This window comes from Lutra lutra, chromosome 2, assembly GCF_902655055.1.
Source record: "Lutra lutra chromosome 2, mLutLut1.2, whole genome shotgun sequence".
In the NCBI taxonomy this organism is placed as follows: Eukaryota; Metazoa; Chordata; class Mammalia; order Carnivora; family Mustelidae; genus Lutra; species Lutra lutra.
The window spans coordinates 49,141,577-49,148,254 of NC_062279.1; positions in this window are offsets into that span (position 1 = coordinate 49,141,577).

Consider the following 6,678-nt stretch of genomic DNA (forward strand, 5'->3'; position numbering starts at 1 on the left):
CCCCAATAGCTGGGGCTTTGGAGCCAAGAGCCTGGGGATGGACCTCTCAGAACTATACCTAGTGTTAAGGTTTTGGCCTAAAGGCATGACAGGCCTGATCTAGAGGCACTGTTTCAATCCTTATGGGGGATAAGTTGAGGGCATGGATCAGAGGGGAGTTCTGGTGGCAGGTTTGTGTCCCCTGTCTACTACATGCGTGCATCCTTCTGGTGGCCATGCAGATTTCTCCTGCCCTGAATCCTTCCCAGAGTTTCATATGCCACAGTTTCCTTCTCAGTGGCAGTCTGAGTCTATAGGTAATTCTCAGTTGTCCCCAGTACCTGGGGATTTGGGGCATGGCCCTTGAGGATGGAACTCTTAGAATTCAACCTAGTGTTTTGGATAGGGCCTTGGTGCATGGTCAGTCCGAAGTGATGGCACTGTAGGAGCTTCCGGAGGGCCTGAGTTGATGGTGTGGGTCATGGTGAGTGTCTGGCTCTGGGTTTGTGTCCAGGAATCCACCAAATGTGGGGGGTGGCCACAGTTGGCATGTAGATTTCTCCTGCTCTGAATCATTTCCATCATTCCAAAGGGCATGGTTTCCTTCTGGGTGGCAGGATGAATCCACTGGTATTGCTCAGATGTGCCCAAATTGTAGGGATTTTGTGCCAGACCTCTGGGAGCAGAAGAACTGAGCCCATGGTTGGGGTTAGGGCCTAGGATCATGGCCAGCATGGTCTCCCAGTGCTCTTTTGATCTTTATGGGGGGCAGAGTTGAGAGCCTGTTTCAGGGTGACTGTCAGAGTCCAGGATTGTGTCCAGGGGCACTGGAAATTAGGGGTGTCCTCAGGTGGGCATAAAGATTTCTCCTAATCTGAATCCTTTTGGGAGTTCCAAATGGCATGGTTTCTTTCTGGGTGGCAGGATCAGTTCTCTGGTATTGCTCAGGTGTCCCTAAGCCCTGGGATTTTGGAGCCAGGCTGCTGAGGACAGACCACTCTGAACTGAATCTAGGGTTAGCATTAGGGCCTACAATCTTGACTGCTCTCATCTGAAAGCACTGTGCTGAGTCTCCCAGGGACTGAATTGAGGGCCCCAGTCAGGGTTAGTGTCAGGCCCTGGGTTTTTGATGAGGAACCACAGAATGTGGGGGTGCCCTCACTTGGGGGAGCATATTTGTCTTCCTGTGAATGCTTACTGGGGTTACCAATGACCTGTTTTTTTTTTTTTTTTCCCTGAATGGTAGGCTGAGTTCTCAGGGAGCTTGTGTGCCATGCCTCTGGGGACAAAACTGAACCTAGGTTCAGAGCTGAATCTAGGGTTATGGTAAGGGCCTAGAGGCATGGCAGGCCCTATCTGCCAGTGCTTCTTTGATCTTTAAGGGGAGCTGAGTTGAGCATGTTGTTCAAGGTGAGTGTCAGGCTCCAGGTTTATGTCCATGGGCTGGCTTAATGTCAGGGTGGCCTGAGCTGGGCATGTATTTTTCTGCTAATCTGAATCCCTTCTGGAGTTCCAAATGGCACAGTTTCCTTCTGGGTGGCAGTCTGAGTCCTCTTGTATTGCTCGAGTGTCCCCAATAGAACTAGGGCTTATGACCTTGGCTGTTCCGATCTGAAAGCTCTGTGCTGAGTCTCCTGGAGGCTGAGTTGAGGGCCCCAGTCAGGGTCAGTATCAGGTTCTGGGTTATTGTCCAGGGGCTACAGAGTGTGGGGGTAGCCTCCTTTGGAAGGCACATTTTTCCTCCTGCGAATCCTTACTAGGGCTCCAAATGACCTGTTCCCCCCACTCCCCTGGGTGGTAGGCTGAGTCATCTGGTATTGCTTTGTTGTCCCCAATCTGGGTGCTTGTGTGACATGCATCTGGGGACAGAACCCTCAGAACTGAACCTAGGTTTAATGTAAGGGCCTAGGGGCATGGCAGGCCATGTCTGCCAGAACTTGTTGGATCTTTACATGGAGCTGAGTTGAGGGCATAGTTCAGGGTGTCAGTCTCTGGGTTCCTGTTCAGGGGTCACTGAATGTGGGCGTGGCCAGAGGTGGGCATTTAGATTTCACCTTCTCTGAATTCTTTCTGGAGTTCCAAATGACACAGTTTCATTCTGGGGAGCAGGCTGAGTCCTCGGGTATTGCTCAGGTGTCCCAAAACTGTAGGGTGTTCATGCCAGCCTTCTGGGGATAGGAGCTTCAGAACTGAAGCCATGATAAGCAATAGGGCCTAGGAGCATGGCAGGCCCAGTCTGCAAGTGCTCTATCTTCACTGGAGGACTGAGTTGAGAGCCAGGTTCAGGGTGAATGTCGGGCTTCAGGTTTGTGTCCATGGGCCAGCTGAATGTGGGGGGTGGCCAGAGTTGGGCATGCAGATTTCTGGTGTTCTGAATCCCTTCCAGAGTTCCAAATGACACAGTTTCCTTCTGGGTGGCATGTTGAGTCCTCTGGTATTACTCGAGTGTCCCCAGTCCCTTTGGCTTTGAAGTCAGGATTCTGGGGATGGATTGCTCAGACCCAACCTAGGTTTAGTGTTAGGGCCTAAGGGGATGGCAGGCCTGATCTGCTGGTGCTGTTCCTATCTTGATGGGGGGTCTGAGTTGAGGGCATGGGTCAAGGGGAGTGTCAGACTCTGGGTGTCCCTCTAGGAGCCATTAAAATAAGGTTAGGATTAGGGTCAGGTGACCATCTATATGCCAAGGAGAGAAGCCTCAGAAGAAACCAACCCAGCTGACAACTCAGTCTTGGATATTTAGCCTCCAGAACTGTGAGAGTATCAATTTCTCTTATGTCACCAGTCTGCAGTACTTTGTCATGGCAGCCGAGCAGTCTAATACACCTTGGTTTACTCTTTAGCCTCTCTGAGGTCTTTGTAATTCCTCACACAAATCAAGTACTGTCCCTTCTTAGGGCCTTGACCTAAGTTCCCTCTGCATGAAACGCTTTTCACAGATAGCTGCCTGGCCCATTCCCTCATTGAGGTCTGCTTTCTGCTCAACTGTGACCTGTTCCAGGGACTTTACTGAGCTCTCTTTTAAAAATAGCACCCCTACTCTGTCATTACCTTTCCTTCCACCCTGTAAGCACTTATCACTATGTAAAGTACTTTATTACTAAATTTCTGTGTTGTCCATCTTCCCTCACCAACTCTTACCCCAACAGTAGGCTCTGTGTTTTGTTCACTGCTGTATGTTGAATGCCTGGAATAAGTATACACTCAATGAATATTTGCTCACCTAATGAATAAAATGAATAAATGAAATTTTAAATCCTAAAGCATACAAGTAGGGTAACTGTAAAGACATGCTTATAATACCTTTTTTTTTTTTTAAAGATTTTATTTATTTATTTGACAGACAGAGATCACAAGGAGGCAGAGAGAGAGAGGAGGAAGCAGGCTCCCTGCTGAGCAGAGAGCCCGATGCAGGGCTCGATCCCAGGACCCTGGGATCATGACCTGAGCCAAAGGCAGAGGCTTTAACCTACTGAGCCACCCAGGCGCCCCGTTTTTTTTTTTTTTTTTTTTTTTTTTTTTTTTTTTTTTATTTATTTTTTTTTAATGGCATTCTCCTAATTACCATTCTGGAGAAAGGAGTTTTGGTTTTTTTTTTTTTTTTTTTTTAAATTTCAGGTAACTTAAAAACCTTAATAAACATGCATCACCAGTTACAATTTCATTGATTTTTTTATTAAGACTTTTAGATTCTCTAAAAAATGTAATTAAACCTAATTTGATAAAGTTAATAATTTACCCCACTAGAGATTTAATTAACATTAGAAAAGGACTGTGAACATAAACCATGCTGAACAAATATTATATGGAAAACATTAAGGACTTTCTTAGATGGAGGAGAGGAAATTGCTAAAGTTGATGAATATTCAAATTTAAATCAAAAGGAAACCATACCAAGTGACAACTCCCATTTTAGGCCCACTTGAAATACATATTGAATTACCACCCAGACCCAGTGTTCCAGCCACTTCTGTTCATTGTGGACCGTGTTTGGTGATACCATGGTTTCCACATAGAAGTTCCATAGACTAATACTTGGAAATTAAACCTATGTAATTTTTGACCAGATCCAAATTGACTATGGTGGTATGGATATGATTTTGATTTCCCTCCTTGTGTCCCTAGATCTTTTTACCATTGCCTTTAGAAATGCTTATCCAACTGAAACAAACAAACAAAAAAAAACAAACAAGCAAAGCAAAAACCTGTGGTAGTTTGCTTGAGGTATTAAAAATTATTTTTTTTTAAATTATAAAGTAAAGAGCTATGTTACAGAATATTTTGAAAATAAAGAAAAAAGTTACCCGGTTGTTGCTTTTTTGGTAGATGTCTTCCCAGTTTTTATGTAGTTTTAATTAGAGCATACAAACACTTTCATATCCTGAATTTTCTTTCCATATTATATATAATTATTTTACCCGAATTCTTCATAAAATGAATGATACTGCTTCATAATCATGTTTTAGTGACTGCCTAGAACTTGGTTAAGCAGATGAACCACAACTGACATAACTGTTTTCTTATCCTGAGACCTTCAGTCACAAAACCTCTCCCTCTACCCCTGGCTTTTTGCCGTTTTAAGAGTCTCATGCTCTACTGACTGAGCTAGCCGGGCGCCTCTTTTTGCCGTTTTAAATTATAATTACTATCTTCATATTTTTTTACTTTCTTCCATATTTTGAGTAATTCTTTACTATTAAGTGTCCATAAGTGGGGTTCCTGGTAGGTGGGAAAGGGTTAAGTCAGCTGCTTTGAGTCACTCAAACAAGGCACATTCCCAAGAAAAGGCTGTTTTTTTTTTTTTTTTTTTTTTTTTTTTTGTGACTGGCCCTTGACAGGCTCCTGGAACTGAGCTCTTGGAATATTCTCACTGATGAGTGTTTTGCATGTCTGGGGCTTGAGCCAGGCGGTAAATGTTTTTCTAGATAGTTTACACTAGCAATGTGATTTATAGCAAACACTTGATTTTTCCCCCGTGGGTGCTTATTAGTAAGGGAGGTCCATTATGTGGACACTGTATGACTATGTGACTGACCGCCCCCCCCCCCCCCATAAAAACCCTGGGCAACCAGGCTCATTGACCACACTTTGCACTTGTCACACATCATTGCTGAATGAGTATCTCATGTGACTCCTCTAGGAGGGGACTCTTAGAGGCCCCTGCCTGCCTTCCTCCAGGCTTTGTCCCATGTACCTTTTCCCTTGGAGATTTTACTCTATCCTTTTTGCTGCAATAAATGGCAACTGTGAATACAACAACTTCTGGATCCTCTGGGTCCTTTTAGGGACCATGAAGCCTGAGGGTGCTCTTGGAGACCCTGGCACCTGGCCTGGTTGGCATTCAGGTGCAGATAACAGGAACTCCTCTAGCCGGTTTAAGCGAAGTCTTTATTATGTGTTCTGTGGCTTCCAAAATTGTTGGAATAGGTGTAAAAGTAAATGGGGCTTCTAAAAACAACTTCTAGTTCCAGGATTTCACTTCTGCTGGAATCAGAAACCCCCAAACCAAGAAGCTGCTTGTGATAAAACCCTGTGGCCCTAGCTATGCCAGCAGGATGGGCACCTTGCGTCTTGCCTTGCTCCCCTCTTAACCTCCGCTCTGAATCCAGGCATCTGAGTGACAGAACTTAACTCACACCTGCAACCATAGCTGCCAGGGCATCTGGAAATGCAGAATTTCACTTGCATAGCGCTCAGCACACAGAAGGCTTATGGCAGTCAACCCTGTGTCCAACAAGTCTATCAGCACCGTTTTTCCTACAGTATTTGCTCACTTCATGTCTCTGTGTCCTGTTTTGGTCATTCTTGCAATATTTTAAACTTATTATTATGTTAATATATGTGATTCGTGATTACTCCTTGCTGAAAGCTCAGATGGCGGTTAGCATTTTTTCTTAGAAATATTTTTTGTTGTTGTTGTTTTATTTAAATTCAGTTAGCCAATATGTAGTGCATCCTTAGTTTCTGATGTAGAATTCAGTAATTCATCAGTTGGGAAATAAAGTATTTTTAAATTAAGGCATGTTTGAAATATTTGTTATTTCTAATTATAAACAAGGTTACTTATTTTAAATTTTTTATAAACAATGTTACAATTATGATCTTTCCTAGTAAATTTTCCTATACATTTTTGATTAAAAAAATTTTAACGCATGTACATTATTTTTTAGACATAATGCTATGAACATGCAAGAGACTACAGTATAGTGTAAACCTAACTTGTACATGCATCTGGGAAATGAAAAAGTCCACTTGACTTGTTTTATAGTGGTATTTGCTATTTTTGCAGTGGTCTAGAAATAAACCCACAACATCTCTGGGGTATGCCTGTATACACAAAGGAAGTCCTAAATGACAATGACTTCCTAATTCCTTAAAGAAACTTACGACTTTATAATTACTGGATCTTGGAACACTGCCGTAGTTTGTTACACAGCAACAGAAAGCAAATACGGGGTATTTATGATACCCTGTTGTAATGAGATCCCATTCTTTTACATATAACATGCACACATATAGAAAAACATCTACAAGCATGGAGGCTAAATGCTGACAGCAGATACATCACTGGGGGTGAGATAACAATTGGTATTTACTTATCACTTATGCTCTATGTTCGAAAAATTTTTAATGAGCATATATTGCTTTAACAATTAGATGGGAAAAATAAAGATCTGAAAAGGTGAGAAAGAAAATCATTAA